Here is a 26,887-nt window from a genome sequence, read left to right on the forward strand (position 1 = left end):
AGGACGTAATGAATCTAGTTGCCAAATTACCCTTTGCCCTCCTTGTATTTGGATAAAGTAACTGATTCCTGGTTATATTATTGGATTTAGATTTTGCAATATTTAAAGTTCTTGAGTGATAGCCTCTCTTTTGGAGCCTGTTATTCATTTTCATCACCTGTCCTTCATATTCTTGTTCCTGACTACAGATTCTTTTCAGTCTCACGGTTTCACCATAGGGAATGCTCCCTTTCAAAATCTTGGGGAGCTGAATTTTAAAGTGCAAAGTGCTATTTCCTGTAGTTAGTTTGCGATGGACTATGGTGTTAATGCTCCCATTTACTTGTAACAAGATGTCCAAAAGAGAGATCTTACTTGAGCTCATATGTGATGTGAAGTGGAGATAAAAGTATTGTTGCTCAGAACCCTTACAAACTCCTGTGCTTTAGATCAGGACCCATTCTATAACAAAAAGAAGTTGTGAATTTAACAGGTCCAGATCAAAGTATTCTGGACATATTCAGAAATCACTTAGGACCACGCTACCTTCTTATCCCACCAGCCCATCACCAGATTGGCGAAGCTTGGGCGAAGCAGGTCCCCATTGCAGTCCCCATCCTCTGTCTGTACAGGGTCCCATCATGTATAAAGATGTTATCTTCCAAACAGATGCTAATCATTTTAAGATGCATCCAATAGTGTTCCAAAAAGCAGGCCTGCCTCTTTTTAAGAAAATACTCACAGGCCTGTAACCCAAAGTCATGGCAAGTGGTAGTATACAGAGCAGTTACCTCCAGTGTAATCATAATATATGAGTCGGCCACAGCTTAACTCACCAGTCTGCCATGAGGGAAACGGCCAGCCACGCCAAACTCATTGCTACATCCCAGGGACCCGGGACCCGCTTGCCTGCCTAGCGCCGACCATCGCGCTGCCGCCGCTGGGTGAGGAACTACACTACCCAGCGTGCTTTGGCTGCAGGCAGGCGCGACCGTGACCTCATTGACGCGCCCGGAGGAGCCTTATCAGGAGGGAGCGCCTTGAGCTCCAGGGGGCCACAGCTTAACTCACCAGTCTGCCGTGAGGGAAACAGCCAGCCACGCCAAACTCATTGCTACATCCCAGGGACCCGGGACCCGCTTGCCTGCCTAGCGCCGACCATCGCGCTGCCGCCGCTGGGTGAGGAACTACACTACCCAGCGTGCTTTGGCTGCAGGCAGGCGAGACCGTGACCTCATCGACGCGCCCGGAGGAGCCTTATCAGGAGGGAGCACCTTGAGCTCCAGGGGGCCACAGCTTAACTCACCAGTCTGCCGTGAGGGAAACGGCCAGCAACGCCAAACTCATTGCTACATCCCAGGGACCCAGGACCCGTTTGCCTGCCTAGCGCCGATCATCGCGCTGCCGCCGCTGGGTGAGGAACTACACTACCCAGCGTGCTTTGGCTGCAGGCAGGCGCGACCGTGACCTCATCGACGCGCCCGGAGGAGCCTTATCAGGAGGGAACGCCTCTCGCCCCCGCGAGTCGCGCGCGGGAGAAGCCCGGGACAAGGGCGGGCCATCTAAGGCCATCAGAGGCCAGAGGAGGTCGGGGCGGGGCCATTCCCCTTGGCTCATCTCGAGGAGATGCGGAATATGCACTAAAGGTACTGTTTCCCTTTACATGTCCCCCTTAACAAATTGGTCCCTCCTATTTTGTCTACAAAGTGGCATCTCTGAACTGTTTAGGTCGGAAAGATGGCTGATGTCTTCACCTGCACGGGGAGTTACAGGAACGATGCTGCGCATAGTGGCATGATCAGAGGAACACTGGACCACTATCTAAGGAGGTTAACGCTCCCCATTGTTAGGGACCTAGAGCGATTAGAGCGATCTCCCGCCCTGGATAGTTCGCTCAATATGTACTCTCCTTTACAGTTTGTTGACCCTGCTCCCGAGATATCATTACTGTAGGAACTAAACAACCTGTGTAAAACTAAGTATGAACACGTGAAACCTGTCAATGTGGAAACTAATCCACCCATCTGCGCCATATCAAATATTAGCCCTCGGCCCTGCAATCAATCCCAACCAACCCTTAGTACCCAGAATGAGCCCCCTTTAACACGATCAAAAGTAAATTCGCCTTTGGCATTGATCGCCAATCCTGCCCAGCCTATCATTGCCAAAAGGAAGCGAGGAGGGGTTAATCATCTTGGGAGACGGGCCAAGCTACAGAAACCAAATCCTCATCCTGTATCTACTAAAACCTCTAACACTGACACATTGAATCCACCTATCCACGCTTCTTTTCTGGCTTCAATCGAGAACTTATTAAAATCTATATTATCCTCCCTGATGGTCAAAATGGTCAGTTTAGGGGATAGGCTTATGGCCGTCGAGGAAGCAATTAAGGCCAATTCATTACCTGTAAAAACTGTATCTACACCCACTCAATTACAGCCTTTAGTAGCCACACAAATGCCGGAAAACCCCGTACAAAGCAAGACCACCCATTATCAGTTAGCAACTCGGAATGTGAATAGCTTGGATCCCCTTGTTAAAAATGTACATAGCTCCCGCCCTACAGTAGGGCTAAATAAACAATTGCCTCTAATTAAGGAAACCATGGTCATTCGTAACACTCTGTCGCCCACTTCTAAGCACCTACATTTGCCTCCAGAGGCCGCCCCTATTGTGTGTGTGCTTTCGGGAGTACCTGAACTTACAAGGGTGAAACATGAAAGCCATACGGACCTTAGAAACAAGGTCTCATTTTGGCTAACCAAAAACAGACCTCTACCGCCAAATATTAATGGGACCATACTATGGGGGTCATTAGGATGGAGGATTTTCCGCATCCTCCGGGCCGGCGGAAGCCACCGCCGGCCCGGAGGATGCGGAAAATCCTCTGCGGACCCACCAGGACCCACCGCCACATTAGGATGGCTGGTGGGTCATGGTTTAGGTCCGCAGCTTTTCCGCCGCGGCTGGCTTACAACCGCGGCGGAAAAGAACTAAAATGGTGAAGGTGTCTCTTAGACACCTTCAGCCAGATTAGGATGTGCATGGAAACATGCTTTTCCGCGGCGGCTTTTCCGCCGTGGAAAAGCATGTGTAACTGCACTGCAGGGGCCCATTGCGGGCCCCCTAGGTGTAGTGGGGGGTGGGGGGTGCACATGGGGGGTACCTATGGTACCCCCCTGCATTTGCGTGCACAATGCAGCAGGCACCGCGCGGTGCCTGCCGCTTTGTGCACGCAAATGCTGTGCATGCATTTTTAACATTGCTGCGGGTGCAGCTTGAAGCTCCACCCGCAGCAATGTTAAAAATAGAGGATGTGACCGCCACCCCGGCGGTCACATCCTAATCTGCACAGAGGGAACGCCGCAGCCCATGCGGACGTTCCCTCATGCTCTGGGGTCGCGGACGGACTCAAGTCCGTCCGCGATCCTAATGACCCCCTTAGTGTCAGAAATGTGGGCTGGCTGGGACCCCTACGCAAGGACTTGGTGGGCGATCTGGTTCTTGTTAAATTTAGGTCTAACTGTGTGGTTCCATTTCTCCAATCCTGGCAGCCTCAAATAGGTGATGGTCCTATTTCTACATGGAGCATATGTGACTTCTATCCCAGTTCATTATATGTCTAGCTGAAACGCAAAAATTCACAGCATGGTCGGTTTTTCTTTTTTGCTGTCTTTTTCCTTAAAGTGCGTCTGTAGAAATATCGCTCTTTCTTTTTTATTTGAACAACTAGAGAAAACTAGTATGTATCCTGCAAGTATGTATTATGTTGGTTTTAACAATGTTTTGTACGTTTTAAAATGTTGTTTTTTATCTTGTGATGTCTTTTATGGTTAATGTACCGAATAAAGACTTGTGTGAAACAGAAACAGAGTCTGCCCAGACAAGGTTATTAATCTTGGTAAGGAAATCACCACTATCCTTTAATATGACGGGAGTGTTTTTACAAATAGAAATAAAAACGAGTTGATATACATGGCAGTATTCTCTAAAAAGCTACCATTGGAGGAAACAATGGGCCTCCCTGAAGGATTTTGTAGAACCTTATGTACCTTAGGTAATAAATAAAGTAATGGGATTCTCGGATATTCAGATTTTAAAAAATTGTATTCATCCTGCTCCAAAATCATTTAATCAAACCATCTTTTAAGTTGTACTTGATAAGAATCTACACTCGCCCTATTATCATTCATGGTTATCACCTCATAACAATTCACACCCCCCAATTGTCCCATAGCTTCCTGGTGGTATTAGTCCGCATCCATCTCAACCATGTTACCTCCCTTGTCACTATATTTAATAACCATAGAGGTGTCATCTTTTAATGAGTGTAATGCTTTCCTACATTCTACAGTTAGATTGTTTATAACAACCCCACCAGATTTTCTCAGTTTCATCAAATCTCTGATTACCATTTCATGGAACATATCCAAATTATCATGTGGGGTTAGGGGAATGTAACATGATTTCAGTCTGAAACCCCTCCCACTCGCTGATCTACTATCATTCCCCATGTTTTCCATCATATGTTCCATGTCAACATGGGGATTCCCTCCAGTGCATACAGTCCCTCAGCTTCCCCAATCAATATCTCACATGATGGTAACATTCTTTCAGAAATACCGTTGACACAGTGTGAAATAGATGTGCCAATTGCTTTTCAAACAGGATTCAAATAATCAGCACGCATTACATCTCCAGTGACAACAATTAATATTAAAAAGACACACTGTGATGTCGGAGACAAAATTAATCAACTTTGGACCAATGTGCAGTCCCTCCTTGCTATCCATGACACACTGTCCAATCAGAATGAGAACTGACTTACTTAAAAACTTTTGCAAATGGATACTCTTCTTGTTAACCAGTATTGAGAAAGACTCATCTAATGGGTTGAATGAAGAGTTTTAGAACCTGCAGAGTGCTCCTATGTCCTGACAGATAGCCTTTCTCACTGCGCCATGACACAGTGAGCACTACGCATAAAACGTCATGTACAAAGGGACAAATAGAAAACAGACAATAAAGATTTTTACACCGTCCAACTTATAATGTGCTTTTGCCTTTACGCATTCCGTTTGGCTCAATTTGACATTCCCATGTTGAGTGTAAATAATATAAATCAACACTGTCTAATCTTCATGTACAGCCTGTGTAGAATCGATTTGAATAAAATACAACTTGAATTTTAAAATAATTTTTTGAAATCAACATGAATGTTGAAAAAGACATAAATAGAAACCTTATGTCTTTTTGCCCAATTTGGCTTACATATATAATTTCAAAGATTAAATACAAGAACAAATGGCCATGTCCCAGACAGCACCATCTCCCTTGTTTACAAGAAATTAATTAATAATAGGCCTGATCTCCTGCTACATCCCTGGGATTCGTGGACCCGTGACGGCCTGGAATTGGATGACGAGGACTGGCAATCTGCGATCTCCTCTCTCAAGGAGGTCGCGATTTCAGCTCGACTCCGAGTGGTACAACTTAAGATCCTCCACAGAATTTACGTCACGGGCCCCCGTTTGGTCCAGATGGGCTTTTCTGAGGAGGGATTATTTAAGCCAGGATGTGGGCAGGTTGCCACCTTTCTTCATATTATTTGGGAATGTCGCGAGATTGCTGCTTTTTGGAGTGGGGTCCATGAGGTCATGAAGAAAGTGACTGGTGTTGCTCTCCTGCAGGAGGCCAGACGCTGCTTGTTGAATGTCAGGGAACCTATGGATTATAATGTAGCTCAGACTCAGTGGACATCCCTGGGGGCCATGATTACCAAGCGAGATATTGCTCAGTTGTGGGGGTCCCAGAGGCCTTCTACAGTGGACCTATGGACTGGTGTATGTTCAGGGAAAAGACTGTGTACCTAGCCAGGGGCCATCCCCGGAAGTGGTGCAGAGTGTGGGGACCTTGGAATAGTTATGGTGGACATATATGTATACCGCCTGCAATCGACAACACTGATGCTCCACCTTCCCCTGACCCATACATTTTGACCATTCTCCTGTATTGTTATTATATTTCACCCTTGTCTCCCCCCATCCCCTTTCTTTCTATCGATTGCTGTTCAGTGTATTTTTCCTCTCTTAATTGAACTGGCACTTTGTATAACATGTTTCATGCCTTGCTTGTTTGCATATTTCAATAAAAAGAAACAAAGAAAAGAAAATACAAGAACAGTCTTGATCTTGTCCCAATGGGCAAATAAGGTGTTTTTAAATGTAAGCCTAAGTGGCATACTCAAATAATATTAGGATTGTCCAGTTGTTGTCAAAGAAAAAAATGCAAATTAAGAAAAAGCAATTTAAAAGCTAGAAATATAAGAGGTGGTATCAAGCCCAATTGTGAAACTAATATGCATGAAATTTGACTAGTACAAACATCATACTTAAAAATGAACCAGAACTGAAATAACTAAAAATCGATATCTTATCTCATTTGAGTTCACATGACACAAATCTCGTGTAGTTGAAAACATCCACACTCCACAATTATGTGTTTGTAAACAGTGGCCCTCTAAACAAAAATATCAAAAACAACTTTACATTATGAATAAAGGATACACAGCATATACGTTGAACATATTCCACCCACAGTACTTAGTGCATGTTCTCACTGTGAAATTTTAAAAAACCCAGGATTACTGTCTAAGAGATCAAGGGCTGATTGATCAACTCTTTATTATACATATGTATACAACTCTTCATCTGCATTCAAGCATTTTGGTCCATTTGTATTCAGACGTAAAATGTACCTGCAGTCTAACTGCCTCTATTTTGCTCCTATGTCTCTCCCCGTTGTGATTTATCTATCTGATCAATCACACTCTAGGTCAAATGCTGTGGGTTACAGTCATGCTGTTGTTCAAAATGTCTTGCTACAGGATATGTCTCATCCACATTTCTTATTGCTCGTATGTGTTGCAGGATGAATTTATTGTCTTGTAGGATACTACTCCCTATGTACATTTGCTTTAGTGACATTATAACACATAGATCACAAAATCTGATTTACAATTGAGGGATTACTTAATTCCTATTTTTTCTCTCAGATCAGTATAAATCTCTATGATATTCACTCCTTGTAAGAATGTTTTGCATCTACTGCAATTTTAAACCCACTTGTTGGTTTGAGCCAAGTGTTATGGCTCCTAATCTGGTTCTTAACTAAAGTATCCTTAATTGAAAATGACTTCCTGCAAGTAATCAAGGGCCTCTTTTTGAAATCTCTCCCCACCACTGGGTCATGTTGAACTAAATGCCAGTGTTTTTGTAAGGTTTGTCACACTTTACCATGTGCAGAGTTGTATGTCGTGATAAATCTCGTCTGATGGTGGGCAGTTTTACTTAACTTGGTTGACTCTTCTGTTGTGTGTGTCTCTCGGATCTAGGTTCTTAAACAAACAGATCTGTCCTTGTTTTTATGGCTACCAGTTGTTTCGCCTGTCTTAGATTAAATTCACTATAGCCCCTCCCGCTTAGTATTTTTGACATCTCATCTGCCGTCTGGTTGAAAAGGCTCTGTGTACTACAAATCCTCTTTGCTCTTAATAATTCCCCATAAGGGTTATTCTTCTTAGGTGCTCCTAGATGCATGTATTGTTGTATTTCCAGCCATTCCTTTCTATATACTCTCAATGTAATGGTACAATATACTACCTCTAGTCTGACATCCAAGAAATCAATGCTTTTGTCTCTTAGACGGCTTGTAAAAGAAAGAATGAAATCATTGTTTTTGATCTCTCTGACAAATTCTAAAACAGAGCTGTCATCTCCTTTCCATAATACAAAGAGGTCATCAATGTACCCGAGCCATATAATAATGTTTGATGACCAATAATGTGTTCCCATGCTCGAGCATCTGCTCCTCCCACCAGCCCATATGCAAATTCGCAAAGCTGTTTTTGAAGCAGGTGCCCATCGCTCTCCCTTGTAGTTGCTGAAATAGATCCTTATTGAAAAGAAATATTTAACTTTTCAGGCATCATTCAATCATGTTTAACAGCATCTCACTGTCTTTGCAGTATTGTATCCATCTTGTTTTCAGGAAATGTCGCACTGCATTCATCCCAACAGTGTATCTAATACTGGTGTAGAGAGAACTCACATCTAGACAAACCATCAAATAATCAGGTTACCAGTGTACATCAAAGATTTGTTTAAAAAGTCAGTGCTGTTCCTGGTATAAGAGGGTAGATCTAACACAAAGGGTTGCAAAAAATGGTCTACGGATTTAGAAACATTTTCCAATAGGCTGCTGATAGCTGAAAAAACGGTATACAGGGAGGACATTCCTAGTTTTTGTGTATCCTTGGTAAAATATACAATATAGTCAATTTTGGATGTATGACCCTCAGAAAATGTTTCTGGTCAAGACTGAGTAGATTTGCATCTCTCCACCTTTTAAGGTCACTGTAAAATGTCTCTTTTAATCTATTGGGGGCTGTCTGGGTAAACGTCCAAGTTAAAAAGTACTTAGGGCAGATTTACTAATGGGTCATCCAATGCAGCACAGTAGCCAAAAATGCTGCACTGCATTGCATGACAGGGATGGAGAAGGAGAGCCCTTTTCATACAGAGATATGCCTCTCTCCTCTCCCTAGCGCTGCGAAGAATTTTCATGCTGTGTGCCATGTACACACCTTTATGCCATAGTGAAAGGGTGTGTGCGTGAGTCTAGCATAGGTTTTGTACTGAAAGGGTTAGCTTCCTGCACAAAATGCTATGCCTAGACAACATTCAAAATGTTTGGATGGTTTGTATCGCTTTCATGATGCAGATCCAGTGCAAATGTGTTATTAAATCACAGCCTTCTTTTTAAATATATGTTATACAGTAAAAATGTAAATTGATACTTGTATAGTGCACTACTCACCCGCAAGGGTATCAAGGCGCTTGTACGAATACCGCTGTGGAACCCGTCCTGACTTTTCCCTGTGAGGCGTCCACTCCTGGGCACCCCCAGGGTGAAGGCCAGGCATCCTTAGCGTTGTGGGGGCGGTTGTGGAGATTAAGCAAGCTATTGCCCAGAGTTACAGAGTGGGACTCTATGATTAGAATAGGCACAGAGGCGAGAATTACCAGGTCCATGGAATTTTTGAGCCCAAGACCCGCCGATGTGGGGAATTGAACCCTGGTCCCGGTCTAGACCTCTGCTTCAGGGTCTGCCGCTCTAACCATTGAGCCACACTTCTCCACCTGTAAAGTGCAGGTGCATGAGTTTTGGATAATAACATGCAAAACACTTGTGAATATTTTGAGAAATGATCCGTACTTGAAGGATGACAAATGTAGTGGTGACCCACTTAGAGGTGGTTTACCTCACACTGGAGTTGTAAGCATGGCTCTAAGGTTGCATGTCATTGTGTTCATATCAGTAATGTGTGGAGTGTAATTTACTAAACAACAGAGGATTGTCCTTAGGGTATTGCTGAAGGTGCCTTACCAGTAGCCAATGCACACCTGCAACCTTTTGTCTCAAAATGTTGGGTCTCTTAAGGTGTGTTAGAGGGTGAATCAATCAGGCTGTGTATTGAATTCACACTTTTTTAGAAGTTGCTTATGTTTTAAAAACTAGAAGACCCTTTTAATGTCTATTGAGGGATTTTGTTTTTTAGCTGAGTGTATACCAGAACAAAATGTTGAAAACCGCCAAACATGGGTGACATAACAGATATACAACCTTTTCTGTACGATTCTTTAAGCATAAGCCAATATCAGGTATTTGTTTTCCAATGTTGGGCACATATGTAGGTTGTTGAACCGTTGGAGTGCAGCCGCAGCAGCAGCGAACTTGTGTGCGCGGGGAGAGAGCCGCAGGGCCAGCTGACAGGAGCCTTCAGAGGGGCCAAGTTGTTCTCCCTTTATGGGGTTCCTTCTCGCCGACTTTCATTCCCGAGGCTGAGAGGAGCACAGAATTCGAGGGACACAGGGGTTTGCCTGCCGCTTTGGACCTGACTCTACGGTGCTCACACCCGGGGACAGGACCACACTCCCCAGGGTGCACCTGTGACCGCACACCTGTTCTGGCTCAGGGGGAGCCGTGGACATTGCGCACATAAGCGCTGCCTCGACCCCTGAGCGTGGGTTCCTTCTCGCCGACTTTCATTCCCGAGGCTGAGAGGAGCGCGGAATTCGAGGGACACAGGGGTTTGCCTGCCGCTTTGGACCTGACTCTATGGCGTTCACACCCGGGGACACGACCACACTCCCCAGACTGCACCTGTGACCGCACACCTGTTCTGGCTCCAGGAGAGGCGTGAACATCGCTCACATAAGCCACTTCTCCAGTCCCGTGGCGCAGGCCACGGCGCAGGCCGCAGCCGGGACGAAGCCCGGGACAAAGGGCGGCCCTGTTTGTGCCTGTTCGTGAACTGGAGTGACTAGACTGGGCCACACCCCTTTAACACCCGGTATTGTAATGAGACTTGTTAAACTGCTATTAATTCTGGGATGCTGGTTAACATTATGTCTATTAGGCTAGGAAGCGTGTGAGTGATCAGTATAGTCATTAGTGACCGAGCGAGACACGCTCAAACTTTTATACTTTAAAGGGAAACTTCAATCATTTACTATCCTCACTATTGGTTGACTATGGGGAAACCAAACCCACTGACCAGCAGACTGCAGACCCGGCAAAAGACCCTACTAACTTCCAAATCTCCTAGTGTAACAGCCATTGATAAAATGCTGCAGAAGGCAATTGTTGCAGTGTCCTCAGCGATAGAGAACACTGAGCGACGCCTCTATATTACTCCCGGACTCCCCGAAGCTCTACCATCACAAGGGTCTCCCCTAGTGCCGACCTTGGACATATTGGTTCCTCTGCTCGACCCGCTTTCTAATTCATCTCCCAGTGTCCAGACCCCACACTATGTTAACCTCAGCCCCACCTTATCCCCCCTTAGTTTTGCGACTCACCGAAAAGCAACATAAGCTCCGTACTAACTCTAGAAAAGTGACAGACACAAACACAGTCCACACAGATGCAACTGGTCAATCAAAGGGTATACCTGCTGCCCGACATCTGTAGACCATACCCCGCAACCCCCTCACTGGGCTACCCATTTCCTTCTTGACATGCAAAACCAGCTAGAGAAATTCATTATGACTCAGTTCAAGTCCGTTACTAGTAGAATTGACAGGGTTGTTTCCTTGTTGAATAATAGGCTGGAGGGCAATAACATCCCGTCCCTTACCAATAGGACCAGTGGAGATAACACCATCCTGGACCACATTGCCTCCTCACCCACCAGTCCTCATAACAACAGCTGTTGCCCCACAGCATATTCTGTACCTGACACGACCGAGGGGAATACGCATTTTATCGTGACTAGTAAGAATCAAATAGCTCCCACCCCTACTAATTTGGCCACACTCACAAAGAATATACACCAGGGAAGGCACTCTTAACGTAGCCATCCTAGGCAAAATGAATTGCCGTGTCAACTCAAGCCAACAATTCACATACAAATCCTATTGCCTCTCGGAACACATTACCGTGCCTACATCTACCACCTGCAGCTTCACTATACGTAGTTGTTCTTGCAGAGGTAACTCCACTCTCCTCAGATCAGGGTGAAACATACCCTGAGCTTAAAAATAAGATCATACACTGGCTAGGCAGGAACAGACCACTGACAGGACAAGGGCAAGCAGAAATTCTATTTGCCCGTAGAGTTAGGTGGTTAGGATAAAAAATAAAGACATAGACGCGGACTGTGTGGTAATTAACTTTAGAGACAGAGGAGTGGTCAAACATATACTCAAATGGGATAACTTTGATGCCGACACACACGGCCCAATACATCTTGCATATTTTTTATCCCCCGCAGTAAATTCTAGAAATAGCCCCAGTCCCAGAACTCATAATCCTCTTGAACCCCAGGGAAAAGCTTTTGTTCTTCCATTAGAAAATAGATTCAGTTCCCTGAATACTGTAGATTGACTAATTTCATCACCTACCCACAAGAGCAATCCAACTACATCAGGCCAAGGTTCCAACCGGGTGATGGAGGGACCCACTTGTGGGACCCCCGTACCAGCACCATCGTTAACGTTGGGAGGTTAGAAATGATACAATTGTGTCCCGTATTTAGACCCCCCCATACACAGCGACAACAACCCTATTGATTCAGTGCCCCCAAATAGTGAGAACAGTTCTCCTTTAGCTCTCACAGCACCACTAGAGGAGCTACCCACTTTCAGACTCACCTCGTGGAACCTAGCTGGGATCAATTCTAAACTGGACCATCCAGAGTGGGGGAATCTAATAGATCAGTAAGATCTGTGTATATTCCAAGAGACCTGGGCTCTGGATGCCCCACACAGAGCGGGGTTTGCAACCTTTTGTACAAAGGCTCTACGGGGTTAAAGGGTAGACCATACTGGGGACTTTGTATCTTGGTGGCTACCCACCTGGGCTGTTCTGTGAAGGTCCTAGATACCCACTCTCCAGATATTCTTTTTATTCTTCTCAACTTTCCAGAATGCCAACAGGTGGCAATTGTCAACGTTTATTTACGCCCTTCACAAACAACAGAGGCCATGTCTATCTTAAATCAACTAGAAGAACTTTTATTATTACTCCCAGCCTCATCCCATAAAATCATAGGGAGCGATTTTAACTGCCACTTCAAACCCCTAGGTAGCATTACATCTCTCACTTGTGAGGAGGATACAGTGTGGTCCATCCCCAAGTGTTCTATGTACCCAACAAAGAGCTTGACTTTGGTTGTTCTAAAATTAAATAGTCTAACCATCTCACATTCCTTTAGAGCCTGTAATGGAAGATTCCACACAGATTCCCCCGGCAAAGTAGCATTTAATAGACCAGAAAAAAGTACAACAATTGATTACATAATGGTTAATCTAGAATTCAGGTCTCACATCATGGTTTTTACTGTCATTTCTAGAGTGGACAGCGACCATAATCTCCTTTCATTAGAGCTAAAGCACTCACTTGGTTCGTTGTCCAATTCTCGTAGAGACGAGGGTGGTAACCATCATAACCTATTTTTAATTGCTGGAGTCAGAAGAATCAGATGGGGTAATTTTGCGCAATCACACGACAAGGTAGCGGAATTGTACCACCAAGTCGCAAACACTCTAGAGAGAGTACTCCCTTTTTCGGTGGACAAATTAGACACTGTCCACCTAAACGCAATAAATTACATCCACTTAGAGCTTACTGACAAAATGGCCACCTTCTTTTATTCCACTGTCATCAAGAAGGATCAGCCTCATTGATTAAACAACTGGTATAGCTCAACATGTAGACAGGCAAAATCTCTGTTACTAAGGGAGGTTAAAAGTGGCTTTACTGAATCAATTAGACTAGCCAGATCTCACTACCAGAACATTACTGCAAAGGCCAAACTACACTGGAAGGAAGACAAATGGGCTGACATTGAATTAGCATTGGTTAACCATGATTATAGGGCCTTTTGGAACTTGGTAAAATCCGGCAAGGCCAACGGCACCTCAGCTATAGCCCCGAATGTAAGGGAAGAGGCTTGGATCATGCACTATAAAAACTTGTACTCCTTAACTAATGGTGCTCCTACATAGGCCATCACTTGCCCCCCAGTTGAGCTCTAAGTGAGTAAAGACCGTAAACCCTTAAAAACCAGGTCCAGGGGGGCCCTAGATGCACCATGCTAGAAATCCAAGCTGCCCTGAGGTCCTTACCGTCAGGAAAAGGGCCGGGCCTTGACAGGATCCCGGGCGACCTGTTCCTTAGCGAGCAGAAGGTTTGGGCACCATATATCTGGTTGTTATTCAATGCCATCTTTCAGGGCATCTAAGTTCCGTTCACCTGGCTCAGAGCCAAAATTATTCCTATCCTCAAAAAGGGCTCCCCCCTTGATCCGGTGAACTACCGAACGATTAGCCTTATAGATATCTTGCAAAAACTGTTTGCCCGAATTCTATTCTGTAGGCTACAGTCATGGATTGAAGACCATGAGATTCTTACCCCCCTTCAGGCGGGGTTTAGCGCTAAGGTCTCTACCACGGACCAACTTTTTCGATTACAGCTGATCCACTGGAAAGTGGTCATCAAGGGGGGAGGCAGCTTGTAACTGATCTTCGTAGATCTTCAAACTGGGTTCAATCTCGTGCTAAGAGACAAGCTCTGGGCCATCCTGCAAGATATGTGCATCCCCCACTACCTTTGACAAATAATAAAATGTCTGCATCAAGGCAATTATGCCGGGGTCCGCAATGGAAAACCGGGAGAGCTCTCGGCTCCTTTTGGAGTCGAAAAGGGGGTCAGGCCCCCACACTTTTTTCCCTCTTTCCTAATGGCCTGATCGACCATCTTTTAGGATTAAAAGATCTAGATTCTCCACGTCTGGCAGACCGTCTTGTACCAGCTCTAATGTACGCTGATGATACGTTACTTATATCCAAGTCATCTATGAGTATACAGCATACATTGGAAGCATTTTGTAACTTTTGCTCACTCAGGAATCTGGAGATAAACCTTGACAAAACAAAATACATAGTTTATAATGCTAGAACGATAAATTGTCCCCATCCCCAACTGAAGGGTATGGCCCTGGGCAGAACATCTACATTTGACTATCTGGGGATCACCCTAAACGACCGCATGGATTGGCGGTCTCATGTGGCCAAAGCCAACCTTAAACTAGCTCAGGTATCAGGGGGTATCCTAAAGGTACATAATGATTGCCCCCAAAATTTTTTAGCTACCCCAATAGAAATACACAAGGCCCAAGCAAGGGGTGGAGCACTGTATGGAGTAGAACTCTGGGCCCATACTAACGTAATCACTCTGGACGCGACCGAGAACAGCTTCTTGAGATGCCTACTACGTCTCCCACAGAGCACTCCCCTACTCCCACTACATTTAGACGTTGGCCTGACCCCAATTAGGGACACAATAATTGACAGCCTCTTACTCTACTTGAGGCATCTCTGGAGTACCCCAGAGCTTAGTCATTACAGGGAGGAACTGAAGGACTTCCTACTTTCGCGGGGGGCAGGGAAGATCCCCTGGCTTATGCACATGGGAAGCGCCGATTTATGGCTTGCCCCAGAACAGACATGTCCTTGTATCTCCAATAAATCTCTTGCACTAGCGCTCAAGGATCACCATCTGGCCATTCTACATCGTAATGGTAACGTAGGGGCGCTAAGCTCTAGATTTTTGGAGGTCAAGTGCACATATCGATTTGAACAAATTTTGGATACCATCCATTCCCCCCCTTGCATAAAAACTTTATGTGCAATTTAGACTTGGAACACTTCCGGTAAGGGATTTTACAAACAAGTGGATTTGGAGCAAATTCTACACTTAAAGGCTGCCCTAGCTGTTCAGCTTGTGTAGAATCCAAATCACACGTCTTACTTTTCTGCCCTTCCTACGCGATCGCAAGAGCCAAATGGATCTTCCAATTATGTAAAAACTTAGGTATCAGAAATTACCAGGAAGTGTATTGAATTTTAAGATTCGACCCCTCCCCCCTGATGATATTTGTGACTTCAAGATTTCTATTTTATATGTGGTGTCAAAGAAGGGCCAAGCTCAAGGCGTTAGAACCTGTGCACAACGCCTAGGTGGTATATTCTATAAAATAAGGTGGGGCCTGGCAAGTGATCAGATATCTAAATCTAGCTTTTATGTTTACATCTAATGCCATTACCCCCAAACTAGAACTGTTTGTGATAAACTCTTATTAATATCTCTAACAACTATTTTAAAAGGATTTTATTGTTATAATTCCGTCATACACATTGACTTTATTTTATAATGTTTCTTTTTTTCTTTTTTAGTTTTCTATGTCAGACAATTTTACTGTGTTTATCTGTGTACTGCTTGTATGGCCTACGGCCGAAATAAAGTTTATTGACTAACTGACTGGTTGTTGAACTACTACCATACCTCAAAGCCTATCAAACCCTGCCAATCAATGGATGATGCCATCAGGTCAGTCATAATACTTTATTTCAGTCATAGAGACCATAAAAGCAGTATAAACAGGAAAATGCACCATACAAAAAGCATCACTAGACCCATTAAGTTACAGAATAAAAAATGCACAAGTTAAAATACAACAGAATGCATCCTAAAACAGCATGCATCCGGCGTACTAACTCTTGTGCCACAAAATAGTACAACAGATAAATGTCCCCCATGATTCCACAGGTCAAACAGATTAGATAAAGTGCAAGTGCTACAAAAGACAAACCTAGATTAAAAGCAAGTTAAACAACTATCTGATGATATCCGTATTACATATGATATGGATCCACAATGACCTAATTTATAAGCGAGCCTCACAGGAAGGATGTGCAACAAAAAATAGGATTAAAACAATTTTTAACAGTTCAAGGGACAATACAGGCGAGCTAGGAGACAATCATCTGGGTTGCATCCATATCTCCCAGCTCTGAGTTAGCCTGCTGCATGTTGGTTTGATGCCACAGAATACAGAATTAAACATAAATTATAGTAAGGGGCCCAAGTGTTTTCCATTCTCCCACTGCAGTAGAAATCTGCTCAAGCAAAAGACCTTACCCTGCTCATATCTGAACTGAGAATTCAGAGAGGAGGAGAATAATGTCAGGAGCCCATATTCCATCAGTAGGGTTTCAACCATTTTGCTCTAGCGCATAGATACAGCAGGCACCTTAAATGAAACGCGCTCAATGGTTTCTACCTGGTTCAAACATAAAATACAAAAAATGTTGTCAGGGCATGCCTTATTCCATTTGCAAGGGTAGCTACTCAGTGCCAGGTGCCAACGCTAAACATAATAAAGAGTGTTTTGGCCCAGTGCGCAGTACCCTAATCAAGCTAATACTATAAGCTTCGTAGAGGGGTTTTAAGTCAGAAACGGGCAGATGAGGCTATCACTATTGGAGTTCTGCAAGATTTCTGTTTTTATACACCCCCAAAATTATTTATTCAAAGGACTTTCTATGATAAGTTAATGGAGGAAAGATCGATCCATCCACATAGCCTCCAGGCCAAGGATACAGAGCCATTTTTGTATGTGGGACAGCCATACAATAATCATGTTCCTATCAAGCCAAACATGTTCCCGGAGGCCTTGTCTGTAGGATTCTATTTCTGGGGTAGAGCATATCCTAACCCAGTAAAGCGACGCTGAAAAAGCTGCCAGGTCACCAACTCGATTTAAGGCTAAATCAAAGTATACTGGGACAAGTGGGGTAGACTGAGGTAAAGAAAGTTTTGATCTTATAAAAGACTGGGCAGCAAACGTGTACACTTCTACGGCTGGAGAAACCGCCGTCTGGACAGTGGCCCTCTACATTCATCCTATAGCAGCTGATTCATGCAAAAGAATAGCCTTGCTCTTCGGTCGCCTCTTCGGAGTGGACCATGACAGGAAGCTACTAATTCTAATTCCCAGATAATCAAAATCATTAACTTCCTTGAATACCAAAGCCCCCTGTGCCAGATTTCTACGAAACGATCTATGCAGTTTGAGAGTCATATATTGTGTTTTCTGGGCATTAATCTCTAGTCCCCTTAGATTGCAAATTTTGGATTCCAACAGGGGTTCTTGAGATATGCAGGGTGTCATTGGCAAACAATAGTATGGGGATTGAAATACCACAAAGTGTAGGGGCATGTCATTTAGATGGTTGAATGCATCATTTATATACAGAGAAAAAAAGCATTGGCGCAAGGACGTATCCCTGCTGGACCCCTTGTGTAACTCTAATCCTCTCTGTTAACGCCCCATGCTAAGCCCACCGTACTTAGGCATAATTATTCTCATGGATCCTCATTAGAATGCCTACCAGAAAGAAGGGAGGTCCCATCAACCTGAGGGAGTCCTTCAGAAAATAGAAACCTTCTCAGGGGTCTCACTGATACTTGGTCCTTTTAAACCAACAAAGAAGAAATTGGCAGAGAAGCTGACATATAAAAGAATGCATTTATTCACCTCAGATGAGGGAGACTACGTCACAAAGAAGCCTTAGCAACTGAATGAGGCAGTCTAAGGAGTACAGAGAACTGGGGCCTTATACATACTTAGGGTTATATAGTTGATTGCAAAAACAACAGTTGATGGACAGAATGCAGAACAATGTCATACATTCACTCCAGTACAGAGATCTGGGCCTAAATCCCTTGTTTTTTTGCACTCCACACCACCCCAGTTCAGACATGGCCATATGCAAATCAGCCTTGACCCTGTGCCTCATGGAAACAGTCCAGCCCGATCTGCCAAACCATGCCTTTTTCTTGACCGGAATCAAGCATCCTAGGACTGGTTTCTGGCTATCAACTTTCTTCAGCCAGGATAGCTTGACTCCAGTGGTATGGTGAGCATGGGACTTACGTCTGAGCATACCCATTCCACTTGGGGTGACAAATGCAAAAACAAAAGTTGATGGACAGAATGCAGAACAATGTCATACATTCACCCCAGTACAGAGACCTGGGCCTAAATCCATCGTTGTTTTGCACTCCACACCACCCCAGTTCAGACATGGCCATATGCAAATCAGCCTTGACCCTGTGCCTCATGGGAACAGTCCAGCCCGAACTGCCAAGCCATGTCTTCCCTGGACCAGAATCAAGCATCCTAGGACCGGTTTCTGGCTATCAGCCATCTCCAGCCATGATAGCTTGACTCCAGTGGTGTGGAGAGCATGCGACTCACGTCTGAGCATACCCATCCCATTCAGGGTGACAAATGCAAAAACAACAGTTGATGGACCGAATGCAGAACAATTTCATAGGGTTATATAGTCAGCATAAGACTAAGGGGCAGTCCTGGCTCATGTAAGCATGCAAAATGCCTAATATGGGCATGAAAGATCTGCTTGCTCAACAAAGTGGGAGGAGAGTTACTTCTCCATATAGCAGCAAAAATAGCCTGACACTTATACAAGAGAAGCAGGTGCATTCTACTAGCTAGGCCCTTCTGAGCATGTGCAAGGCTCTGAAGAGGGAAACAGCACAAGGCGAGCACATGGCTAACTAAAATGGGTGCCAAAATAAAAAATGGCTTCCCGTTCATGCTAACAAATCCCTCCAATCTTTAACAGATGGTCCTTTTTATCATGAGCTAAAGACATTCCTATGATCCAGTAGGAACATAGAAAATATTTGCACATTAATTTTCATAAATGTATCAATCTCCTAATTCATTGCTAGGTGGGCATTTTCCATTCTAAACATTTCATTAAGCGGAAATATGTGAGGTATAAGCATGAATACAAAGGGAACAAAGCATCGGGTCATAATTAACATTCACATTGCAGGAGAGAGTAATGACCACTATTACAAACAGAATTATCTGTTCTCCTAGTCCTAAGGAAATCCTAAAACAGTCTAGTAAAAACATTTTCAGGGCTCCTATGCATTTCAGTTTCAGAATAACTAACAGGACATATCTAATAAAAACTTTTTTTAGTAAACTTTTCCATTGTTCCCTTTATAAGGGCTAGAACATCCATTATATTTGGGACCAAAAGGACCCCACAGGGCCATAGGAATTAGGACGAAGAGCTGCAAAGGGCTACTCCTCCTCAAAAACGGGACGACTAAAGGGGTACATTATTAACAAGAAAAAGAAGAAGTTCTTGGGGAAATTGAAGCCGCTGTACAACCAACCAGAGGGGAATCTTCTCCCTGTGTTCATTTGAGTCTCACAGGCGGGCTCTTGTTGTTTCCATGGTGGAGCTGCACAACTCACAACTAAAGAATCACAGTCCACTTTCAAGGAAAAAGTCTCTTCTTTCAGGATGGGGCAGTCAGCCACCAAGGCAAATGCTCTCAAGGATCCTGTTCAGTATCTCAGGTAGTGTACCAGTTTTCTTCACTTCAATCTAACAGGCACCAGAGACACAGCATCTGTACCCTAAACTCAAGTCCTTCCCAAACTCCTGTATTGCTCTGCTGGCGCTCTGCTCATTCGTTGGGGCCACACATTGCATCCAGTGTGCTCAGGTATCTCTTGACCAACAAACAAAGGAGCAAAGTTGCATTCACTTTGGGACCAGGATTCAGAGGCCTGATGCTAGGATCTCTGAAGCAACCCTTGTTCCGAAAGGGGTCACCTCAAGCAAAGCCTCCTCGCCATTCTGGTCGGTCTGTGACTCTCAACTGGATATTAAAAACTTGATCCACGATTTCTCCTTTCTGATTTTTGACCCTGTCTTTCGCCCAAGACAGTGGCAGGGGTACACAATACATCCCAGGGCTTCCGCCTTTACTGAGGTCCTAGTTGCTAGATATGCCTGTGCTGGTTATCTTCACTTTGGCTTCAAGCTGGAGTGGTGCTGACGCTGACTCCCCAGGCTGAATCTGATGTCCGGGCCCCTCTGGCAATGGTTGTGAGGCAGAAAATATCTATTGTTGGACAGAACAAAATGTCTTTAGACAAGGCACAGAAACAGTCTATCAACAGAGAGGATAGTCTCAGAATACTTCCTAGTCTTGGGACGCCTCATATATTAGCAAGGCACCCAAGAACCACCTTCATCTATCTATGGGAGAGTTAAAAAAAAAACAACAGCCTAGACCTATTGGCAAGTATAAAATGAACTCTTTGGTGAACTGACAAGAGCAAAACATCACCCAATCCCAAGCAGCCAAGGAAGTCTGTATTAATTTACTAAATTCAGAGGAAAAGAGAAAAACAACACAGACATACCCTAAATCCTTACATTGGTGTATTCCTGTGTACTAATCTGAAAACCCTAAAAAAAGGAAATATTCTACACTTTTGCTCATAAACTTTACATTACTTGAATAGGACTGCAGACACTTCCAAAATTCTTCTTCTTAATAAAAGCACCTACATTGCATGCTTAGGACCATGCTCTCATGTTGTAGGAACAACAGGAAAATCTAAAACTGCTAATTTAACAGGGTTTCTTATCTATAAAACAACATTTCCTTCAAAAAAATTTTGCTAAGGATCACATGGGCATCTTCCCTGCGTTCTACTTTTCATGATCCAAACGATGCAGCATCAGCTCTAATAAGGACTGTCAGTTTATTTACACAGACCAGCTAATACAAAACAAATCTATGCCCTTGCAAAACTATGTAGCTTGGGAATAACATTCAATAATGGTGTTATCACCTAAGACTTGTAGAACAAAAACTACCCACATCTAGTTCCCCTTACAGATCAAAATAAGGGAACAACAACCTAGATTACTGATCCTGTCATAATTTCATCAAACAGGATGGGCAGTAACATAACATACATACTTATTCATTTTAGTAATGCTAACAATGTTTAAAACAGTATTACTGAATAGCCAATTAAATGTCTCATTGATAGTTCACAGACAGCTTAGACAGGCTAAAAAACTATTTAGAAAAAGAGAGAGCAACATACATTTTACCTAGCCTTAATTTGTAGAGGAGGTAGTCTCCTTTCCCCATTTTGACAGTAGGAAACCTGAAACAGGTTTCACTTCTGTCAACACTATCAACCCCTATTTGTAGCCACTGGGCATAAACAAAGTTATAGGAGGTACATAGCACTTTTGGGAGAGCTAAAAAAACATGCATACCCAAACCCCAATCCTTTTAGCAAATGTACAAGTGTAACATGAGGGAACATGAAGTCAAACTAAATTTCATTGCCTCAGTCCTAGTAAGCGCCAAACTAAAAGCATTAGTGCTGTATATATGGCCAAGCTCACATATACAATTTTATTGTGGTATATTCATATGAGTGCATAAAAACTTGCTTTTGACAACAACAAGTAAGCACAAATCCTCCTTCTTTCCCTGCGCTGCCATCTTGTCTTTCAAAAAGTTTCAGATGTCAAAATGTCAAAGCAGACCTTGCTCTGGGAGCCGTGCCAGGCTTCTAAATATAGAACTGACGTTTAACTCTTCCCAGCTGTCCTATTCTGTATGCAAAGGTGTTCCCATGCGGTTCCTTAATTCAAAGTCACCCTTAAGACAGAAAGCTGGAATGCAGCCCATTCCCCTGTTTGTCAGTTTAGAGTTAAAAGAATAACTTCTACTGGTTTTATACATTTTCAATTATAAGCAGTGGGCAGTATACTTGTCTAGCTATATAGAGGACAGTTGTTTGTACTATAACTAAATGTATGCATTTACTGAAGCTTGAGGCATTTTAAAAGGTGCTCTGAATGCAGAATTTGTTTTTAAATTAGTGAATTTTGCCCAATTTCGACTTTAATATTTGGGACACATAAAAATAAATATACTATACTTTTTTTGCATAATAGTCATCCTCAGAATGTTCTCTATGAATTCCAGGGATTGGGCATCAGAAATATATCATTTATACCCTTAAGAAAATGAGTTTTTTACGCCTGCGCAGAGTGATATTTCATATGCAAATTTCCTCATTATGCGGTATAACACAACTTAAATGAAGTTTTAATGCTAGGAGGTCACAATATGATTATTAAGCTTTATAAATATTAAAAAACTAATTTAAAAGCACGTATTTTAAAAAAATGTTTTTTCATAATTAATAAAAAAAATCATAAAACCGATCATTTTCATAATTCCACATAGAAAAAGCAAGCTTCCTTCTTTGCCTATCATATTTAGACGCATTCATTCATAAGCCTAAGCCAGTCAGTCAGTCAAAATACTTTTATTCGATTATTAGAAATCAAAAAAAGACATAGATACAAATACATCACAGGATAAAAACTGCAGCAGACCATCGAATACAAATACAGAATAAATATAAATTACACATGAATTAAAATTAGCATATTTAAAAACGTTCTCAGTATTTCATTTTAAAAACAGCAATAACCAATGTGCAATTAATTCATGTATTAAATGGTGTGCCCCGTAACCTACATCGCTTCTTGTTAATACGGGCACACGCAACCAAATAACTTGCTACATGGAAAGTGACACGTGCACTAGATAGGAGTTGCAGAAACAGGAGAGCGGGCCTCACCTGGAGAAAACCAGCCTCTCTAAGGATCTGCAGCAAATATTTTTTCCTGGTTTCTGCATAATGATCACAAAACATCATTAAGTGTTGCGTGTCCTGTATTGAAAAGTTAGCACAATCACAAGGTTTGGCCTCTTCTGGTGTGTCCCATGTATTAAAAGAGCCTAACATAAAATGTATTAAATTAAAAAATTCTAGTTAGAAGGAACCGATGAAACGGTATTGTTACCAGAGTAAGATAGGGTTCAAGCCCCGGGGCAGTTATTAGTGCATAGTTTCTTCTAACAAACGTTTTTTCCATCTCTGTTGCCTTTCGCTCAACTGTAAACAGATTTAACAGGGCCTTTTTAATGCTCCCTGGGGAATGAAAGAGCTCTGGTCCTCTTAGTTTTGTCAAAATAGCCTTAATATAGACCAGCCATGGAATCTTATGAGCTCTATCCAGAGCAAGGCAGACCGTAAGAATCATATGATTTAGGGAGATTTCCTGGTTAAGCCAGGTTTTAATCCAGTAAATTACAGGAGAGGATTTCAATAAGTCTGTAACAAACTCCAGCCCCAACTCTGAGTGAGTTGAAAATGTAGGGGTGCACTGTGGTAAGGAGAGAAGTGATCTTAAGAATTTATTCTCCACCTTCTGGATGTTATCCTGTTTTGTATATCCCCAAATAGCAGAGCCATATGTGGCTATTGCCAAGCATTTGGCTTTGTAGACTTTAAGTATGACCTCCATTGGTCTTGCTCCCAACCGTTTGGCGAATCCCAGCATTGCCGCAGACGACCTGGCTACTGCGGTGCTTTTGGACTTCTGTTGGGGACTCCAAGTTCCTTTTTCATCAAAGATGACACCCAGATAAGTAAAAATAGGCACCCTCTTAACTTCCTCCTCTCTACAAAAAAAAGATTCACATTTCCTTTTCCTACTACAATCGCCCACCACCATGACCTGGGATTTTGAGGTGTTAATTTTCAGGTCTAGTGAAGTCATAAAATCACCAAAGGTAGCTAACAGTCTATTCAGGGCCACACCAGATCGGGCTAGAAGAACTGCGTCATCCGCGTATAGGAGGATCGGTATGTTGGTTGCTCCTACACGCGGTACATCCACAGTTGCCTCAGCTAAAGCTGGCTCTAGAGCTTTTATTTATAATGTAAAGAGAAGGGGGGCCAGGATGCAGCCTTGCCTGACCCCCCTCTCCGATTTCATTACAAGAACGGAGGCTACATTATACATTATGCAATAACTTTTAATTGCATATCCAAGCCAGTCGCATCACAATATAAAGGTTCTAATAAGAACACAGAGATGAAGTAATAGACAGAACATAGCAACCAAAAAGCCTCTTTTAAATGCGGCTCCAAGCAGATAAGTAGCTAATTTCTTTCTCCCTTATTTCATGATTATTGTCATTTAATTTGGGAATGGTTATTAATTTATGGGGAAGTTTAATTTAATGGTGAGTTAATCCTCACTTAATGATGTTTAGACTTGCTTATGTTGCTTATGTTTATCTCGTGTGGCTTTACCCCACTTCCTACCCTCCCCGGATCTGCAATTTACGGAGATCCTTTCCCTCCCTTCACTCTCTCTCTTGGTCATTTCCCCCCTCGAGTGCGAGTTCGTTTTGCCTCTGAAAGATATTTATTGGGCTTTATTAACCTTCACCCCTCGCCCCTCGTATGACCCTCTAATCGGCTCTTCTGTGTGTGCTATTAAAAAGAACTCTGTCGTCGGAGCGGAGCAACCTTTCACCGCGCGCCCGCTTTTATTAAATAAATGAAAAACGCTCCGTTAGTTTAGGAGGCTCGCACTATAAACAAACACGCTCCGTGAACCCAATACCACTCTGCGCTCAGACACAGAGTAACGCGACTTTCACAAAGGCATTTGGCTAAATGAACATTTAACATTTAATTTAGCTAAATGAATAAATACCTTGAGTCTTCCTCTCGATCGGACTGAAACATTCACGACGTGCATAACGTGCATTAGAGGAAGGTTCCCTGGCGAGCCTCACGCTTCGTGAGTAGCTCGCCTAGGGACTTTCCTCATCACTCTGACAGTTGAAATCAACTGCTTTGGACACCGGAGCTACTCGATTTTTAGTAAAGAGATCTAGAATTAAATTTACATCCCAGAGAGAATCATATTTTGGTCTCGGGGTCTCTTTAAACGAATGCTCTTCATTACTCTACAAACAATAAAAATTTTACCAATTGATTTGTCATTAATAAGGACATGACCAGCAGAGATAGCTGATCTATAACAGTTGATTGATCTATAACTCAATCCTTTATCAAAGAGTTCAGCGAGAAAATTTACTATATCAACAATAGGTGCTTGAGTGGGATCCAAATTCCTCTCCAAGCACCAACGAAACCAGCATTTCCAGATATTATTGTATCTGTAGTGAGTTCCCGGTGCCCATGACTCTCTGAGGAGAGTAGAAGCTGATGACGAAAGTCCTGAGACTTCGTTAGATCGCCTGACACTCTCCAGGCAAGAAGGTTCAAACTCCCGGATAGGGTCATTAGGTGTGGATTTCCGTTTATGTCTGTAAGAAGATGTTTCATGGAGGGAATGAGAAATGGAATTTCGAAGGTCAGTTCCAGAGCAGTGGGGACCCACGCCTGTGATGGTCAGAAGGGAGTTAGCAGGACTAGAGAGGAGCGGTCTTGACTCACTTTCTGCAAGACTCTCTGGATCATTGCAAATAGGGGAAAGGCATAAGCATTGATCCCTGACCAGGGTTGGAGAAATGCGTTCACTGCTTATGCGCCAGGATCCAGCATCCAGCTGAAGTAACGCTCTAGTTGATAGGTGAGACGACTCGCAAATAGGTCTATCTGGAATGGACCCCAATAAGAATTTAGTGAGTCGAAGACAGCGACGTTTAGTTTCCAATCGCTGTAATCTGAAAGGAATCTGGAATTTCAATCGGCAGAAATGTTGGACTTCCCTGGGTAGTATTCCGCTCTGAGGGTAATTGTGTGTTCTAAACAGAACATCCAGAGTTTCCTTGCTAGGTTCGAAAGGTCGGCAGACTTCGTACCTCCCAATCGATTGATGTAAGCCACTGCTGAAACATTGTCCATTTTCAGAACAACTGATCTCCCTTGAATTGAGTGTTTAAAACTCATAAGGGCGTATAGGCCAGCAGTAAGGTCTAGGAAATTGATGTGGTGAGATGACTCCTCCTGTAGATTTATAAAAAATAAAAAAAAGAGGTCTACAATTATCAGTGAGAGAGCACCAATTCACTAAGGGGTATTTACATATCATACTATACTATAGGTACTTATATTTAAGGGCATTATGGAAAACCCATCTGACTCAGATTCAGAGGGTAACAGTGCATCAATCCCCAATTTTACTAGGGAAGATTTTCGATCCTTGATCCAAAAGGAAATGAAATCCTGTTTAAAAGAGACTTTTGCCCAGTTCACCCCTTATAAAAGACCAATGCCTCCACAAGAGGTTATGTCTGACGATTTTAATGGTGAGAAGGTAGGTGCAAAACGTACCAAGAAAAGTAATAACACTACAGAGACACATGTGAGCACGGGAGGTCCAAGCACCTCTTTTATTGTTGGTGGTCTAAGCACCACAAAATTGTCGGAAGGTCTTCGCACCTCAAATAAAAGAGATGTCTTTTATGACTCACTTCCTTCGGGTACCCCTTACGGCCCAAATAACTTGGATGCCCTTAGCGGCTCACTTCCTCAAAGTGCTTAAGATTACCACGAGGGATCAGATGATGACGATAATATGGATCCAGATGAATACATTCTGGACCTGGATGATGAGGATGTTGGAAATTTTGATGAAGAGGACGAACAACCCTCTACATCTAAAGATACTATCCTAAATCCCCTGGGAGAAGAGATGTTCTCCCCCCTAAATCTTAAGCATCCTCGTTCCACTCTATGGTCCCCCCAAGAACACGTATCTAAATTTATTAAAAAATGGATTCGTTTCCCTCT

The sequence above is a fragment of the Lissotriton vulgaris genome, chromosome 10, assembly GCF_964263255.1.
Source record: "Lissotriton vulgaris chromosome 10, aLisVul1.2, whole genome shotgun sequence".
Classification (NCBI taxonomy): domain Eukaryota; kingdom Metazoa; phylum Chordata; class Amphibia; order Caudata; family Salamandridae; genus Lissotriton; species Lissotriton vulgaris.